We start from the raw sequence: 20,254 nt of genomic DNA, 5'->3' as shown, positions 1-20,254 counted from the left end.
TCTCGCGGTCTGTGAGTTCGAGCCCCGTGTCGGGCTCTGGGCTGATGGCTCAGAGCCTGGAGCCTGCTTCCGATTCTGTGTCTCCCTCTCTCTCTGCCCCTCCCCGTTCATGCTCTGTCTCTCTCTGTCTCAAAAATAAATAAACGTTAAAAAAAATTTTTTTTAAATAAAAATAAAAATAAAAATAAATAAATAAAAAATGTTTAAAGAAATAGCCTAATTACAGCTGGAGGAGAAATGTGCCCAACACTGGTGGAGATCTGACTCTCACTAGGGCCCTGGCCTCCTTCACAGCCCTGCCAGTAGTGGTCCCAGAGCAAATGATGGCAGAGAAGGGCACACACCCAGCATTCCCTCTGCTCCGTAACCCTGGGTTGCTAAGATCACTCAGCAGACTTTCTCACAGCCTTCTTGCGCCTGGACATTCCCTGCCTCTATCATTCCCTTCCTCCAAGATTCTCAACTCCTTGACATATTGGCTGACTCCTACAAAACCAGTGTTTGGAGCAATATGATTATTTTTGCTTCAGCCTTTTTTCTAAGAAAAGGTAAAGAGCGGGCATTGTGGGAATCTTCCTTCCATGCCTTTGTGGTGTACCTCTTCAAGAAGAGAGATTTTAATAGGATGGATGTCTGAGTTTCAACCTCAGAGTACCTTTGGTAAAAGTACTCCTTAAGGAGGGAGACCCCTAACTCTCTGCCCTCACCTTGTTCCATGTTGCCTGGGCTTCCGGCCCCGCCCACCAAGTGCATCTCTCACCTTTAATCCTGGGTGCGCACTCCCCATATCTGGGGCATCGCTGGCTCTTGGGTTATGGCTCCCCCCTGACTCCTTTCCCCTTCCTTGGCCTGTGTGGTGGCCATACAGGCACGGCACTACTGGAGTCGCTTAGGAACCAGCAACCTGACAAAGGCCAAGCTTGGGGCTGAGGCCCAGAGATGGTGCCTCGGCGAACCTTCCACACCTGGCTGGGGCACAGCCTTCAGGACGCCAGGCCCGTCTCTGATCTTGCCCGCTAGGCCTGGAGGACAGGGACTCCTGTCTAGAGAGAAGCCTTCAGAGGGGAAACCAGGAGGTGGGACTTGAGGGTTGGCTATCATAAGCTGCCTCAGCCACCATCTAGAGGTGAATGCACTGCCACCCATCGCCTGCAGGTCCCCACATCTGTTTCCACGAGAGGCCACAGAAGGGAGGGACTTTATTGAAGAATATTTTAAAGAAATCTTTTGTACCCCCTGGGCCTCCTTCTTCAAAACAAGGGACTATGTGGCAGAGTTTTAACGTTCGTGTGCGGCTGACGGGTGCAAGAGAGGTTTTGACCCAGGCTCAAAGTTAGTTTCAAATACCACTTAATAAATCTATTTTTCTTTATTTTATTTTTTTTTTTTTCTGGCACAGAAGCTGGTAATCTAGGACCTAAATGTGAACAACTTTATGTGAATATTTTTTGTACTTAGTTTACTTGGGTTGGTAGGATACATTATATTTAAATTCCTTGAACACTGTGGATCCCCCTAATGTGTATGAATGACTAAGGCTTTGTAAATTAAGGAATGTTGGCGAATAAAGTTATTTGATGGGATCAAAGAAACCAAAAAAAAAAAGAAATAATTATTCTACTATTTTGATTTTAAATCCATGTATCATTGGTACAATGTGCACAAATTATGATAAAGGCTGAAATTACCAAATCTAGTCTGTAATAATTTGGTTGTGTGGGTTTTTTTTTTTTTTTACAATAATACTGCCAATAATGTGGTCAGCTTTGTACAGCGTATTTTCTTTTTTTTTAACATTTAATTTTTTATTGTAGTATAATTGACATACAATGGTATATTAGTTTCAGACGTACCACATACTGATTTGACAATTGTATACATTACTCAGTGCTCAGCATGATAAATGTAGTCACCATGTGTCACCAAATATTATTACAACATTATTGATGATAGTCCCTAAACTGTACTTTTCATCTTTGTGACTTACTTACTTTATAACTAGAAGTTTAAAGTATGTACCTCTTAACCCCCTTCACCTATTTTGTCCATTCCCCGCCCCCATCCACCTCCCCTCTGGTGGTCACCACTTTGTCCTCTGTATTTAGGAGTCCATTTTGTTTTTTGTTCATTTGTTTTTATAGATTCCGCATTTGAGCGAAATCATATTTTCATGTGGGTAAAATGGGCCCTAAAGAACTGAATATGTTTAGAAGAGGCACATAAAGAAGAAATTATATACATACATACATATACATATATGTACACACACATATAAATGCATACATATATACATGTCTATATGTGTATACATTTGTATACACACACACACACACACACACACACATATATATATAAAGCATGGAAAATAGACAGGAAACTGGTCTGGGTTTCTCCTTATAGGTCTAAAAGGTTTTCAAGTCTCAAATTTAGTCTCTATTAATTTAGGTCAATTTTATTTAAATATATTTTAATAAGCTTATAGATAATTTTTAAAATGTGTCTTTCCCTTCCTAGCTCCAAGTCAAAGAGAAAGAATCAGGATGAAAACAATTAAATATCAATGTAATCTTGCCATAAAAGACAGAGTTTATACTCCCACTTTAAATATCAATTCAGGAGGTTCCGGAAGATGGCGGCGTAGGAGGACGCGGGGCTCACAGCGCGTCCTGCCGATCACTTAGATTCCACCTACACCTGCCTAAAGAACCCAGAAAACCGCCAGAGGATTAGCAGAAGGGAGTCTCCGGAGCCAAGCGCAGACGAGAGGCCCACGGAAGAGGGGAGGAAGGGCGGCGAGGCGGTGCGCGCTCCACGGACTGGCGGGAGGGAGCCGGGGAGGAGGGGCGGCTCGCCGGCCAAGCAGAACCCCCGAGTCTGGCTGGCAAAAGCGGAGGGGCCGGACAGACTGTGTTCCGACAGCAAGCGCGACTTAGCGTCTGGGAGGTCATAAGTTAACAGCTCTGCTCGGAAAGCGGGAAGGCTGGAGGACAAAGGGAGGGAGAGCTGCTGAGCCCCCGGACGGCAGAGCTCAGCTTGGCGGGGAACAAAGGCGCCAGCGCCATCTCCCCCGCCCATCCCCCAGCCAAAATCCCAAAGGGAACCAGTTCCTGCCAGGGAACTTGCTCGCTCCGCGCAAACACCCAACTCTGTGCTTCTGCGGAGCCAAACCTCCGGCAGCGGATCTGACTCCCTCCCGCTGCCACAGGGCTCCTCCTGAAGTGGATCACCTAAGGAGAAGCGAGCTAAGCCTGCCCCTCCAGCCCCCGTGCACCTTGCCTACCCACCCCAGCTAATACGCCAGATCCCCAGCAACACAAGCCTGGCAGTGTGCAAGTAGCCCAGACGGGACACGCCACCCCACAGTGAATCCCGCCCCTAGGAGAGGGGAAGAGAAGGCACACACCAGTCTGACTGTGGCCCCAGCAGTGGGCTGGGGGCAGACATCTGGTCGGACTGCGGCCCCGCCCACTAACTCCAGTTATACACCACAGCACAGGGGAAGTGCACTGCAGGTCCTCACCACGCCAGGGACTCTCCAAAATGACCAAACGGAAGAATTCCCCTCAGAAGAATCTCCAGGAAATAACAACAGCTAATGAACTGATCAAAAAGGATTTAAATAATATAACAGAAAGTGAATTTAGAATAATAGTCATAAAATTAATCGCTGGGCTTGAAAACAGTATACAGGACAGCAGAGAATCTCTTGCCACAAAGATCGAGGGACTAAGGAACAGTCACGAGGAGTTGAAAAACGCTTTAAACGAATTGCAAAACAAAATGGAATCCACGATGGCTCGGCTTGAAGAGGCAGAGGAGAGAATAGGTGAACTAGAAGATAAAGTTATGGAGAAAGAGGAAGCTGAAAGAAAGAGAGATAAAAAAATCCAGGAGTATGAGGGGAAAATTAGAGAACTGATACACTAAAAAAAAATAATATACGCATAATTGGTATCCCAGAGGAGGAAGAGAGAGGGAAGGGTGCTGAAGGGGTACTTGAACAAATTATAGCTGAGAACTTCCCTGAACTGGGGAAGGAAAAAGGCATTGAAATCCAAGAGGCACAGAGAACTCCCTTCAGACGTAACTTGAATCGATCTTCTGCACGACATATCATAGTGAAACTGGCAAAATACAAGGATAAAGAGAAAATTCTGAAAGCAGCAAGGGATAAACGTGCCCTCACATATAAAGGGAGACCTATAAGACTCGTGACTGATCTCTCCTTTGAAACTTGGCAGGCCAGAAAGGCTTGGCACGATATCTACAGTATGCTAAACAGAAAAAATATGCAGCCGAGAATCCTTTATCCAGCAAGTCTGTCATTTAGAATAGAAGGAGAGATAAAGGTCTTCCCAAACAAACAAAAACTGAAGGAATTTGTCACCACGAAACCAGCCCTACAAGAGATCCTAAGGGGGATCCTGTGAGACAAAGTACCAGAGACATCACTACAAGCATAAAACATACAGACATCACAATGACTCTAAACCCATATCTTTCTATAATAACACTGAATGTAAATGGATTAAATGCGCCAACTAAAAGACATAGGGTATCAGAATGGATAAAAAAACAAGACCCATCTATTTGCTGTCTACAAGAGACTCATTTTAGATCTGAGGACACCTTTAGATTGAGAGTGAGGGGATGGAGAACTATCTATCATGCTCCTGGAAGCCAAAAGAAAGCTGGAGTAGCCATACTTATATCAGACAAACTAGACTTTAAATTAAAGACTGTAACAAGAGATGAAGAAGGGCATTATATAATAATCACAGGGTCTATCCACCAGGAAGAGCTAACTATTAAAAATGTCTATGCGCCAAATACCCGAGCCCCCAGATATATAAAACAATTACTCATAAACATAAGCAACCTTATTGATAAGAATGTGGTCATTGCAGGGGACTTTAACACCCCACTTACAGAAATGGATAGATCATCTAGACACACAGTCCATAAAGAAACAAGGGCCCTGAATGATACATTGGATCAGATGGACTTGACAGATATATTTAGAACTCTGCATCCCAAAGCAACAGAATATACTTTCTTCTCGAGTGCACATGGAACATTCTCCAAGATAGATCATATACTGGGTCACAAAACAGCCCTTCATAAGTTTACAAGAATTGAAATTATACCATGCATACTTTCAGACCACAATGCTATGAAGCTTGAAATCAACCACAGGAAAAAGTCTGGAAAACCTCCAAAAGCATGGAGGTTAAAGAACACCCTACTAACGAATGAGTGGGTCAACCAGGCAATTAGAGAAGAAATTAAAACATATATGGAAACAAACGAAAATGAAAATACAACAATCCAAACGCTTTGGGATGCAGCGAAGGCAGTCCTGAGAGGAAAATACATTGCAATCCAGGCCTATCTCAAGAAACAAGAAAAATCCCAAATACAAAATCTAACAGCACACCTAAAGGAAATAGAAGCAGAACAGCAAAGGCAGCCTAAACCCAGCAGAAGAAGAGAAATAATAAAGATCAGAGCAGAAATAAACAATATAGAATCTAAAAAAACTGTAGAGCAGATCAACGAAACCAAGAGTTGGTTTTTTGAAAAAATAAACAAAATTGACAAACCTCTAGCCAGGCTTCTCAAAAAGAAAAGGGAGATGACCCAAATAGATAAAATCATGAATGAAAATGGAATGATTACAACCAATCCCTCAGAGATACAAACAATTATCAGGGAATACTATGAAAAATTATATGCCAGCAAATTGGACAACCTGGAAGAAATGGACAAATTTCTAAACACCCACACTCTTCCAAAACTCAATCAGGAGGAAATAGAAAGCTTGAACAGACCCATAACCAGCGAAGAAATTGAATCGGTTATCAAAAATCTCCCAACAAATAAGAGTCCAGGACCAGATGGCTTCCCAGGGGAGTTCTACCAGACATTTAAAGCAGAGATAATACCTATCCTTCTCAAGCTATTCCAAGAAATAGAAAGGGAAGGAAAACTTCCAGACTCATTCTATGAAGCCAGTATTACTTTGATTCCTAAACCAGACAGAGACCCAGTAAAAAAAGAGAACTACAGGCCAATATCCCTGATGAATATGGATGCAAAAATTCTTAATAAGATACTAGCAAATCGAATTCAACAGCATATAAAAAGAATTATTCACCATGATCAAGTGGGATTCATTCCTGGGATGCAGGGCTGGTTCAACATTCGCAAATCGATCAACGTGATACATCACATTAACAAAAAAAAAGAGAAGAACCATATGATCCTGTCAATCGATGCAGAAAAGGCCTTTGACAAAATCCAGCACCCTTTCTTAATAAAAACCCTTGAGAAAGTCGGGATAGAAGGAACATACTTAAAGATCATAAAGGCCATTTATGAAAAGCCCACAGCTAACATCATCCTCAACGGGGAAAAACTGAGAGCTTTTTCCCTGAGATCAGGAACACGACAGGGATGCCCACTGTCACCGCTGCTGTTTAATATAGTGCTGGAAGTTCTAGCATCAGCAATCAGACAACAAAAGGAAATCAAAGGCATCAAAATTGGCAAAGATGAAGTCAAGCTTTCGCTTTTTGCAGATGACATGATATTATACATGGAAAATCCGATAGACTCCACCAAAAGTCTGCTAAAACTGATACATGAATTCAGCAAAGTTGCAGGATACAAAATCAATGTGCAGAAATCAGTTGCATTCTTATATACTAACAATGAAGCAACAGAAAGACAAATGAAGAAACTGATCCCATTCACAATTGCACCAAGAAGCATAAAATACCTAGGAATAAATCTAACCAAAGATGTAAAAGATCTGTATGCTGAAAACTATAGAAAGCTTATGCAGGTAATTGAAGAAGATATAAAGAAATGGAAAGACATTCCCTGCTCATGGATTGGAAGAATAAATATTGTCAAAATGTCAATACTACCCAAAGCTATCTACACATTCAATGCAATCCCAATCAAAATTGCACCAGCATTCTTCTCGAAACTAGAACAAGCAATCCTAAAATTCATATGGAACCACAAAAGGCCCCGAATAGCCAAAGTCATTTTGAAGAAGAAGACCAAAGCAGGAGGCATCACAATCCCAGACTTTAGCCTCTACTACAAAGCTGTCATCATCAAGACAGCATGGTATTGGCACAAAAACAGACACATAGACCAATGGAATAGAATAGAAACCCCGGAACTAGACCCACAAACGTATGGCCAACTCATCTTTGACAAAGCAGGAAAGAACATCCAATGGAAAAAAGACAGTCTCTTTAACAAATGGTGCTGGGAGAACTGGACAGCAACATGCAGAAGGTTGAAACTAGACCACTTTCTCACACCATTCACAAAAATAAACTCAAAATGGATAAAGGACCTGAATGTGAGACAGGAAACCATCAAAACCTTAGAGGAGAAAGCAGGAAAAGACCTCTCTGACCTCAGCCGTAGCAATCTCTTACTCGGCACATCCCCAAAGGCAAGGGAATTAAAAGCAAAAGTGAATTACTGGGACCTTATGAAGATAAAAAGCTTCTGCACAGCAAAGGAAACAACCAACAAAACTAAAAGGCAACCAACGGAATGGGAAAAGATATTTGCAAATGACACATCGGACAAAGGGCTAGTATCCAAAATCTATAAAGAGCTCATCAAACTCCACACCCGAAAAACAAATAACCCAGTGAAGAAATGGGCAGAAAACATGAATAGACACTTCTCTAAAGAAGACATCCGGATGGCCAACAGGCACATGAAAAGATGTTCAACGTCGCTCCTTATCAGGGAAATACAAATCAAAACCACACTCAGATACCACCTCACGCCAGTCAGAGTGGCCAAAATGAAGAAATCAGGAGACTATAGATGCTGGAGAGGATGTGGAGAAACAGGAACCCTCTTGCACTGTTGGTGGGAATGCAAATTGGTGCAGCCGCTCTGGAAAGCAGTGTGGAGGTTCCTCAGAAAATTAAAAATAGACCTACCCTATGACCCAGCAATAGCACTGCTAGGAATTTATCCAAGGGATACAGGAGTACTGATGCATAGGGGCACCTGTACCCCAATGTTTATAGCAGCACTCTCAACAATAGCCAAATTATGGAAAGAGCCTAAATGTCCATCAACTGATGAATGGATAAAGAAATTGTGGTTTATATACACAATGGAATACTACGTGGCAATGAGAAAAAATGAAATATGGCCTTTTGTAGCAACATGGATGGAACTGGAGAGTGTGATGCTAAGTGAAATAAGCCATACAGAGAAAGACAGATACCATATGGTTTCACTCTTATGTGGATCCTGAGAAACATAACAGAAACCCATGGGGGAGGGGAAGGAAAAAAAAAAAAAAAAAAAAAAGAGGTTAGAGTGGGAGAGAGCCAAAGCATAAGAGACTGTTAAAAACTGAGAACAAACTGAGGGTTGATGGGGGGTGGGAGGGAGGGCAGGGTGGGTGATGGGTATTGAGGAGGGCACCTTTTGGGATGAGCACTGGGTGTTGTATGGAAACCAATTTGACAGTAAATTTCATATATTAAAAAATAAAAAAATAAAAAAATAAAAATAAAATAAAATAAAATAAAATAAAATTTAAAAAAATAAATAAATAAATAAATAAATAAATATCAATTCAAAAAAAAAAGAGATAAAACATTAAAGACATCTAGGTAATATGCAGCCTTTCGAAGTATTAAGTGAAGAGGTGATTTCTCACAGTATGGGCATTCTGGCACTCTGATTAATCAGATTTCTTACCACTTTCTCACCTACAGATCATGCTAGATACTATAGAATGTAAATTTGCTACTTATTAAAACCATTTTTATTTTGAAAGTTATATCTTTTTTCTTTTTTGAGGAAAGAAATATGAATCACCAATAGCAAATGGATGGAGAAGTTACCACATAGTTATTGAGTGGATCTTTGCAGTCTTGCCTGCCCAAGTCACTGGGAACATGATTGTGAGAAACCCACAACAGAATGTGGCCTCTGGCCTCATCATTTACTGGGTAGACAATATTAGGCAGGTTAGTGAATCCTGCTGAATATGTTAGTTTCTTCATTTATGAGATGTTCCATGTATGGTCTTAATAAGAATCAGAAATAAAATAAGGGAATATCTAAAAGAGTACCTGGCCCATTCTATGTATTTAATAAATTATAGTTGTGATTTGCAGTTATGTTTATGTCATTAGTTGCTGCTAATAGAATAAAGGATTTAGTGTCCCATAAACCACAGAGGGTATGAATTAAGACCGTTTTAAGAGGCAGAACTATTAGTCTGAATTATGTCTCAATAAGTAAGCACTTCCAGTTTTGTTCCTTGTGTGTTTAATATTCCAAGATCCTAGGGATGACAAGGACAGAAATGAATATATAATTTATTCATAGATTCACTGAGACCCAGCACAATTTCCACAGACATTTCTTCCTAGTTATTGACAGATTCTAAGCTTCATCTAGAAATCTAAAGGACTAAGAATAGCAAATTTTAATGTACAGAAAAACAAACAGAATTTAATAGGTCAATTCATTATAAATGTGGAATAATCAAGACAGAGCAGTACTGAAGTAAAGATAGGAAAATGGACCAGATAAATGGACAAAAGACTCCTGAAACCAATTCACATATATTTGTACACCTGATTTTGAAAAGTGTGATTCTTCAAAGCACTGAAGGAAAAGACAAGCTTTTCAATGTGGACTGAATAGATCAGGTAGCAATGTGGGGGGAAAAACAAAACTTGCCTCTATTTCACAGCTTTAAAAAATAATGAATTCCAGGTAGATTGTACCTTGAATATAGAGGGTGAAACAATAAAGTTTCTCTAAAATAACCTAATAGGGGCACCTGGATGACTCAGTCTGTTAAGCATCTGACTTCAGATCAGGTCATGACCTCACGGTTCGTGAATTCAAGCCCTAGGTCGGGCTCTGTGCTGACAGCTCAGAGACTGGAGCCTGCTTTGAATTCTGGCCTCCTTCTCTCTCTGCCCCTCTCCCACACATGCTCTGTCTCTCTCTCAAAAATAAACATTAAAAAAAAAGAAAAAAGAAGATAACCTAATAATATCTTTATGATGTGGAAGAAAGTTTTAATAATATATAAAAATTGCTAACCATAGGGGAAATATTTAAAAATGGGACTATATTCAAATTAAGGATTTCTGTTTATCAAAGATGCCAAAATGATGATCAAAATCATCACTGAATCATCATTAGCAAATAGGAGGAAAGCATACATATCACATACATAGAATATAACACGTACTGACTGCTTACTATGTACCATGCTCTATGCTAGATGTTCAACAATGTGTGTGTGTGTGTGTGTGTGTGTGTGTGTGTGTGTGTAGGGACCATGTCTATTTTGTTTCCTATGCAGCAAACTGGATCATAGGCCCTCAAAAAATACTTGATAAAAACTTGATAAATGAGTTCAAAATTAGTAGAACAAATGTGGAAATAAAAAGACCAATGGAGTGACAGAACTATAGATTCAGATCACATCATTCACGAAAAGCTGATAATGTGTTTCATGCTGGGGGGAGAAAAACAACATAAGAAAAGACAAAACAAAGTGAACAGATCTGGAGACCATGGAGGAACGAAGTGACTAAAAGTCATTAATTCTGGCAATGATAAAATTATCAACAATTCTTCAACTGGAGGTCTCTGTATGAATTGCCCAGAATTAAACACAATTAAAAACTATTCATGTGTAATTTTCCCAATCCAATATAACTTGATATAATTCAGTCACAAAGATATATATAAATTACTAAAGAAATTCCTTATAAGTATATATCCCTGAAATATCCCCCATCTGCAAGGAAAAGAAAAAAGGGACACATATCAGGAGATTGACTTGCAAACCACAAACAACAAAACTACATTTGTGTCTTCACGTCATACTATGAACACAGAACACAGCACTGCATCCTGTGGTCACCAATATTACATGCATTAATTGTGGGCACATGATGTATGCATGATTCCTAGTGGAAACTTGAAGAATTACACAAACACTTGCTTGTGTTTGGGATGAGATCATCCAAGCACGTACTTGCAGAGGAAATCAACCCACCCCATGGAATGGGCAAAGCAGTTATGACCACACCTAACAATGCTGTCACCCACAAAATATCAGTATCTCTCTACTGGCCTTAAAATTGTCCTTTCTCATATAAGGTAGGAAGTAGGATGTTTTATAGGCACATATATTTTGTAATAAAACATATCGTAAACCACATAGGAAGTGTTATAAGACAAAGAAAGTGTTACACACCGAGTAGTTGCACAAGGAAAGATACTGGGTGATGATGTACAGGTCAGTTAAAAAGTGATTATAAAAAGAGATCTTACTTACTGTCCGTGTTATTTTTTAAAAAGTCTCCTAGGCCTCATAGGATAATCAGTTTCTAAAGTCTTAACCATGACATAAATTAACCAATTAAAATACTGAATATTTTCCCTTATTTGAGAATCTCGTGGGTATTCACCCTAAATAAATTAGTAAGAAAAAAAATATCCTTGCAAGGACAAGTCAAATTATTTCTGGGTGAGATAAACTGACCTGTGATCCTGTACATATACAACATCAGGGACATATTGTCCAGGTGTATTCTTTGGGTTGAAAAATACCTTTTAATTCATTCTGATACTATAGGCCTTTTTTAAAAATTTTTTTTAACATTTATTTTTGAGACAGAGAGAGACAGAGCATGAACGGGGGAGGGGCAGAGAGAGAGGGAGACACAGAATCGGAAGCAGGCTCCAGGCTCTGAGCCATCAGCCCAGAGCCCGACGCGGGGCTCGAACTCACGGACCACCAGATCGTGACCTGAGCTGAAGTCGGATGCTTAACCAACTGAACCACTCAGGCGCCCCACTATAGGCCTTTTTTTAGCATAACGAGTGAGATGTAATCTACTAAAAGTTGTCATGGACTTTTTTAGCTTCGTGAGTAGCAGAAAATACAAAGTGCTCAATAGTGCAGCTCTTATAATACTTTCCGTAACACTACCCTAATATCTGTAGTGAACTATTCTCGTGGTGTGAAACTGACTGTTCCCCTCACCTCAGCCGCCAACTTCTCTGTAGAAGACAAAATCCCTGACCCACCAACTGCTGCGGTAGGCTTCCTAAGCAAGCCAGACTAATCAGAGTTCTCCTGTGGGATTTTTTTTTATTTTATTTTTTTTTTAATTTTTTTTTAACGTTTATTTATTTTTGAGACAGAGAGAGACAGAGCATGAACGGGGGAGGGTCAGAGAGAGGGAGACACAGAATCCGAAACAGGCTCCAGGCTCCGAGCTGTCAGCACAGAGCCCGACGCGGGGCTCGAACTCACGGACAGCGAGATCATGACCTGAGCCGAAGTTGGACGCTTCACCGACTGAGCCACCCAGGCGCCCCTCTCCTGTGGGATTTTTAGAATATAAAAAGGGAAAAGGAACGTTCCCTCTTCAGTGTCAAATCTTACTAGCTGACTCCCCAAGTTGTGAAACCAGTTCCTTCTGATTCCAAAACTCCACACATGGCTGTCTATACTATGCTTTAGTGATGCAGAAGAAGAGTCCAAAAAAAAAAAAAAGTTTCCATTGACTTTATTGGGCCTTTCTGAAATACACATCTGATCCTACCATCCTGCTTAGAAACCTTCAATATATCCTCACTAACTCAAAGTAAGACCCTTGAACTAAACTGTATGCTATTGGACTACAGTAAAAAGCTTTAGTGAACTCTACAACTATACGTCTACTTACTACACACACTGTCCAGATCAGCTGACATACTTTTTTTTCCAGAGCACAGCTTTCTTGATAAAAGAAGCAGTGAACTAACTTGCATTCTAGTGCAAGCTCCTTATATCGTCAAGTATTTGTAACTAATAGTCCACAGACTGATATTCCACACTGCAACGCTACATAACTGGGTCAGATTTTTTTTGTGAAGGCCATATAGTAAATATTTTAGGTTTTATGGGCCATAAGGTCTCTGGTACAACTATTAAACTTCTGTCTTTGTAGCATGAAAGCATCCATGGACTACTTAAATGAATTGTCACATTCCTGCTCCAATAAAACTCTATTTGCAAAAAACAGGCTTCAGGCCAGAATTGGCCCACAGGCCATCCTTTGGTCACCACTATTCATTCTATGGATAAAGTCTCAATTCACTGGGATCTGACGAATAACTTTCTAAAAAAAATTTGGCATCAACTTTCATACATTACTTTACTCAGACACTCGGATATATACCCAATGCATATGCTTGTGTAATTACTTGAATACATCATGCACTTTCTTTTCTCGGTCTCCCTTATATCTGCCTTCTTCTGAGCACTCTTATAACCTGTGCTCTTGGTCTTTCCTCTATACTACTTTCTCAACATATCTCCACAACATATCTCAAGTATATTCTCATTTCCAAGCCTTTTTAGATGCCTACACTCAAAATTCCTTGATTCAAAATTACCCCCTTACGGAAGAATTTTAGAGCACTTATACACAACTTTTTATTTTTTTTTTTATTTATTTTTTTTTTTATTTATTTTTGGGACAGAGAGAGACAGAGCATGAACGGGGGAGGGGCAGAGAGAGAGGGAGACACAGAATCAGAAACAGGCTCCAGGCTCCGAGCCATCAGCCCAGAGCCTGACGCGGGGCTCGAACTCACAGACCGCGAGATCGTGACCTGGCTGAAGTCGGACGCTTAACCGACTGCGCCACCCAGGCGCCCCTATACACAACTTTTTAAATGTATTTTTCATGTTACGTTTTAATTCACTGAATATAAAGCTTTATTCCCCAGTAGATTCTACCCATATCATGGCACAGATTTTAACTTATTTATCTACCTCACCTTGTATATCCAGAAAGCCTTGTAAAGCGACTTAAACTCAATTGGTACTCAATAAATATTTCCTGAATCTGTTGCTTAAGATTAAATAAAAGTGTTAGAGAATTCTTGCTTTTCTATATCAAAATTCTCCTTTACAAGTGCAAGGAATCTCAATTTAAAAAACATACACACAATTTTAGCAGAATGCTTTTGGGTTTTTCTTTCCTAGTCTCATGAAATATAAATGAAGTAATGAACAACATTTGCTGAAATTTTATATAACCACCTGGGGCTTTACCAACTCAAAATTCAATATCAAATGTATCAAAGCCAACTATTTTAATTAGGCTCCCCCACAGTTCCTGTTTCAATATTGTATGACATTCACCACAGAAAAACTCTTTGCGAGTCAAATAGAAACACACACACACACACACACACACACAAAATAACAATGGATAAATTTTAAAGCTGAAGAAATTACATAATGTGGTTGTATTTATTTATTTATTTTCTCTTTTCAAAACAGAATTTTTAAAGGCTCATTAAAGTAATTATATTCTTTGTAAAACAGACTTTAGGCCAAAACCCCATTAGTTTCTGAGATACATAAACTAAAGTATCTGAGGTTTTTAGATCAGTCTTTAAATGATCTTTCAATGAGAGAGTATTAAGTAATAGTTTGTCATTTAATATTTGTAACAAATCTGAGAGGCAGGATTATAACCACTACTACTTCACAGAGAAGTAAAATTAAGTAACTTGTCAGTGCGATCCTTCTCCCATGTTTTATATTCTCAACTAGTTGTCCTCTAACTATGGGGTCAGAAACAGCACATCAGGATTACCTGAGAACTTAGTTTAGTCACTAGTTCTTGGGCCCTAATGCAGACATACTGAATCAAGAACTCTGGGCTAAGAGTGCCTGGGTGGCTCAGTCAGTTGAGCGTCCAACTTGGGCTCAGGTCATGATCTCCTGCTTAGTGAGTCCGAGCCCCGAGTAGGGCTCTGGGCTGACAGCTCAGAGCCTGGAGCCTGCTTTGAATTCTGTGTCTCGGGCTCTCTCTGCCCGTCCCCCATGAGTGCTCTCTCTCTCAAAATAAATAAACATTAAAAAAAAAAGAACTTTGGGCCAGAGCTTAGCCATCTGTTCAACAAATTCTCCAACTTACTCCTGTGCATGCTAAGTTTTGAGATCCACTCTTCAAAACCACTTATGCTAACAGCTAAAATAGTACCTTCAAGTCCAAGATGCAAAACCAAGATACCAATCCAAAAGGAATACTTAGAAAAGTGGACACTCATGGGGTGCCTGGGTGGCTCAATCAGTTAAGCAACTGACTCTGGGTCAAGTCATGATCTCACGGTTTGTGGGTTTGAGCCCCGCATCAGGCTCTGTGCTGACTGCTCAGAGCCTGGAGCCTGCTTTGGATTCTGTTCTCCCTCTTTCTGCCCCTCCCGTACTCACACTCTGCCTCTCTCTCTCAAAAATGAATAAACATTAAAAAAGAAGAAGAAGAAAAAAGAAAAGTAGACATTCAAGCTTAATTTTTCTTCCCAAAATAAACACTCTGGGGAAAACAAATACTTGTAAGATTAAAGAATTTTTTACCCTTGTTTTTCTGGCACCTTATTTTCTATTACATACTGTGTAGAACATAGGCACTGCATTTTACTTAAAAAAAAAAAAAAGAAGAGTTGACTGGGAAGGGTATAATTTGGAATTCTTAGTCCAATATATTTGAGAAACTCAATGGACAATTCCAGAGTACCATTTACACACACACACACACACACACACACACACACACACACACACAGAATTTGATGTAAATAATTCTTTAGGAATTGTGTAATCAATTTCCATTATACTCTCTCTTTCTTTATATAACTCACATATCCTTAATGTATTTGACCAAAAAAAATGTCTGTCACATGATAAGTACTCAAAATATTTGTCAAGTGAGTGAATGAAACAAACAACTGAAGGCTTATTTTTGAGAATTACTAGATAAACAATACCTTCTAACAAAAACTTATTGACCTAAATTTCAAAAAATAATTTAGTAATTTAAATTTTTGAGATTTTAAAAATAATTTTTAAAATTAAAAAAATACTTTATCAGATATGACCATTATTAATCCAAAATGTATTCCCATGTTACTATGAATTGAAAGTTCTATTTGTTTAAGAAATTTTTTTTTTTCAGGCTTCAAGGCAAAGAAAATCATCAGGAATAAAGAATTTTATTACATAATGATAAAGAGGTCAATAGTACAAGAAGACCTAACAATCGTTAATGTTTATGAGCCTAAAAACAGAGTGTCCAACTATGTGAGGCAAAAATTAACAGAATTTTTTAAAAAAGCAAAAAGCAAAAACAAAAAACAGATGAATCCACTATCATCATTAGAGACTTCAACACCCCTCTTACAGAAAAGGACACATTTCACAGTCAAAAGATCAGTAAGGACAAAGGTGAACTCAACATCATTAATCAGCTGGATGTAAATGATGCCTAACACTGCTTTATCCAATAACATAAGACTATACATTCTTCTCAAGCTTACAGCGAACATTTACATCTAATAAGGACTGTTAAACAAAACATACAGAAAATTCTTAATACTTAACAATAAGAAAACAGACAACTGATTAAGAAACGGGCCAGGTTTGGGGTGCCTGGGTGGCTCAGTTGGTTGAGCGTCGAACTTTAGTTCAGATCATGATCTCACAGTTTGTGGGTTCGAGGCCCACATGGGGCTCTGTACTGACAGCTCAGAGCCTGGAGCCTGCTGTGAATGTGTCTCCCTCTCTCTCTGACCCACTCACAGAATGTCTCTCTCTCTTTCTCTCTCTCAAAAATAAATAAAACATTTAAACAAATTAAAAAAAAAATGGGCCAGGTTTTTAGAGTTGTCTCTTTCCCGTCACGGGTTTTGTAGAGTGAGCTCGTGGGTCTGTGAGACCCAAAAATTGAGAGCTGCTTCACTCCCAAGCAGCTGCACCCAGCATCTATGTGGCTGTCTCCAAGCCACAAAACAAATACTCGAAGCACAGTGGATTTCTTTTGTATTACCACGAGAAAAAGGGAAAGAAGGAAGCTGGCAAGGCTCATGAATGTTCAAAGAAGGCCAAAAAAAAAAAAAAAAAAAGATGATTAGTCTGAAAGCCAAGCTTTACCATAAACAGTGCCATACTGAGAAAATACAAATGAAAAAGACTATCAACATGCAGGAAAATAAAAACAGTAAACAAAAGGATGATGAAAAGTTTCTACAAGGAGCACTACTTGCATACCTTCTGGACAGGGAGGGACAGTCCCCAGCTAAAGTACTTTCCAACATGATTAAATAAAAACAAAGAGAAAGCAGGAAAATGGGAATTCCCTTTGCCCAAAGTTCATGCCCAGGGACAAATGGAAGTATTAACAGTTATTCGAACAGGATAGAAAAAAAGAGCAGGCATGGTAGAAGATGGTTTCTAAAATTGCTTTGCTGGAGATGGCTTTACTCGAAAATCACCTAAATAAGAGTGATTCATTAGGTTAATGGCCTTACGTTTCAAAAAGGCCCATGTAACACATCCTGAATTGAAAGCCACTTTTTGCCTGCCACTACTTGGTATAAAAAAATCCTTCACCCACACTATGCACAACTTTGGGTATTATTACCAAAGGTACGATCACTGAGGTGTAAGTGAGTGAGTTGGGCCTTGTGACACAAGAAGGCAAGGTTGTATGGGAGAAACACAGCCAGGTTACACAATCCTGAAAATGATGGATGCATAAATGCAGTCTTGCTAGTTCAACAGCAGTTTCAGACAAATAACTCCTCATAAGTACTAAAGACTACACACCAATCAGGAAAACCACTATGATTGTGCTCGTTCTGAATACTAGCAAATAGCCTTATATACCTGCTGTCATCAGAATTATTTATTCCATTGTAAAAGAAATAAATTAAAACATCCCAGTTTTACAAAAAGAGAAAAAGAGAGGGGCACCTGGGTGGCTCAGTAGGTTGGGCATCCAACTTTGGCTCAGGTCATCATCTCACAGCTTGTGAGTTTGAGCCCCACATAGAGCCTGCTTTGGATCCTGTGTCTCCCTCTCTCTCTCTGCCCCTCCCCTGCTCATGCTCTCTTTTTCTCTCCCAAAAATAAACTTAAAGAAAGAAAGAAAGAAAGAAAGAAAGAAAGAAAGAAAGAAAGAAAGAGATGGTGAGAAAGAAAGAAAAGAAAGAGACCAAACACCTGAAAAGACACCTCATGAAAGAAAATATACAGGTAGCAGGTGCTCCATACATATGTCATCAGAGAAATGCAAATTAAAACAACAATGCAATATTACTATATACCTATTAAAATGGTCAAAATCCAGAAACCAACAATATCGAATGCTGGTAGGAATGTGAAGTAATAGGAATTCTCATTCATTAATGGTGGGAATGCAAAATTGTATAATCACTTTAACAGGCTGTTTGGTAAGGTTTCTTACAAATAAATACACTCTTAATCATATGATCCAGAAATTAGGCTTCTTGGTATTTATAACCAAAGGAGATGAAATTTATGTCCAGATAAAAACCTACACATGGATGTTTATAGCAACTTCATTCATTACTCCAAAAACTTGGAAGCAAGCAAATATCCTTCTGTAGGCAAATGGATAAATAAACTTTGGTACATTCAACAATGGAATATTATTCAGCACTAAAACGAAATGAGCTATCAAGCCATGAAAAGACAAGGAAGAAACTTAAGTGTATATTAATTATGAAGTGAAAGAAGCCAATTTGAAAAGGCTACATGCTCTAGGATTCCAACTACATGACATTCTAGAAAAGGCAAAACTATTGAAACAGTAAAACATTAGTAGTTGCCAGGGCTCTGGCAGGGAAAAGGGAGGGAGGAATGAACAGGCAGAGCACAGAGGATTTTTAGGACAATGAAAGTACTCTGTATTGTACTATAATTCTGTATATATGCAGTTACGCATTTGTCCAAACCCATAGAATATATAACACCAAGAGTGAACTATAATGTAAAATATGGATTCTGAGTGTTTGGATGTCATGTAGGATCATCAATTGTAAGAAATATACTGGCATTAATTCTAGAGAATGAAGCAGGGTTCTCCTTGCACATAAGGAAGAATCTAAAGGTACAGAAGCTGATACAAACCAAGAGGCATTACAAACAGAAATGAAATAAAAGACAGAAAACTACTTGGTAAGTTTCAATCTGTTACACAAATGATACAGCCATTATTCATTGATTTCAATTTGAGGCAAAAATAAGTTAAAAGGGATTTTTTAAGTTTATTTACCTTTTTTGAGAGAGAGAGAAAAAGCGAGCGAGAGTGACAGTGGGGGAGGCACAGAGAAAAAGGGGGAGAGAGAATCCCAAGCAGGCTCTGCTCTGTCAGTGCAGAGCCAGATGCAGGGCTTGAACTCATGAACGATGAAATTACGACCTGAGCTAAAATCAAGAGTAGAACGCTCAACTAACTGAGCCACCCAGACGTCCCTAAGAGAGAATTCTTACTATTTTCTGAAACAATATGCGCTAGCCATGTTTGCCGTAAATACATCTATTTATTAATCTGAACTGACTTAAAAAAAAAAATCAATCTTTCCAGCACTGATCTCTAAGGCTATTTATTCAAAATTCTACTTGTAACCTCACTGGGATTTTGAAATTTCCCTGTAATGAAACTAGCAAATTGGATTCTGCTCACTAGATTCATGACTGTATCCAGTTTTATGAAATGGACTTATAAAATTTCGGGATTGTGAAATCAATACAAGACATAGCCAAAACTTACTTTGAAACATATTATAGATGAAATCCCAGTAGGAGAAGGGATTGAAATGGCTGTGCACTCCCTCTCCCCAGAGATAACAATTGTAAATATGGCATAAAATATATAAAGTTAATTCTAAAATACAAACCGGAAAATTTCCAAAGCAGACAAAAATCAGAGGAAAGCATAATACACATACAAACTTGCAACTCAAAGTGGTGAGAACAGTGAGTTTGTGTCTTTTTGATCTGAAAAAATTGACAATCTCCCTTACCCTTTGGCTATGTTTGTAAAAACTGACCCAGTGACAGTCTTACTGGCTAAAGGAATGAGAGATCAGAGTTCAGAAGAAAATTTAAAAGAGAAATCCTAGAAATCCTAACAGCAAAGCTACACAGTTACAGGGGCGACAACAGGAAGCATGGCAAAATGCAGGTAGGGACCAGAGAAAAAACTCTGCTGAAAGATTAGAGCTATGTGGACACAATCTTCAAAGTTAAGGTTTTTTTTAACAGTATAGTTTTTAACCGTATATAGCTCAAACACCAGAAGGCACAAAGCTTTATGTCCTTGTGGACTTGAAGTTTCAGAAAAGAGAG

The 20,254-nt window shown here is 39.1% G+C and overlaps 1 protein-coding gene and 1 pseudogene across 1 annotated transcript in view; one reads left to right on the top strand and one right to left on the bottom strand.

Annotated features, from left to right (window-relative positions):
* MALRD1 (MAM and LDL receptor class A domain containing 1) overlaps positions 1–20,254 on the bottom strand; it is a 774,784-nt gene that overhangs the window by 456,141 nt on the left and 298,389 nt on the right. The gene's annotated exons all lie outside the window — the stretch shown is intronic.
* LOC122225506 lies at positions 1,266–17,689 on the top strand (annotated as a pseudogene).

Source organism: Panthera leo, chromosome B4, assembly GCF_018350215.1.
Source record: "Panthera leo isolate Ple1 chromosome B4, P.leo_Ple1_pat1.1, whole genome shotgun sequence".
Classification (NCBI taxonomy): domain Eukaryota; kingdom Metazoa; phylum Chordata; class Mammalia; order Carnivora; family Felidae; genus Panthera; species Panthera leo.
The sequence above is the reverse complement of the archived record's forward strand: the minus strand, read 5'-3'. Positions and strand labels throughout refer to the sequence as shown.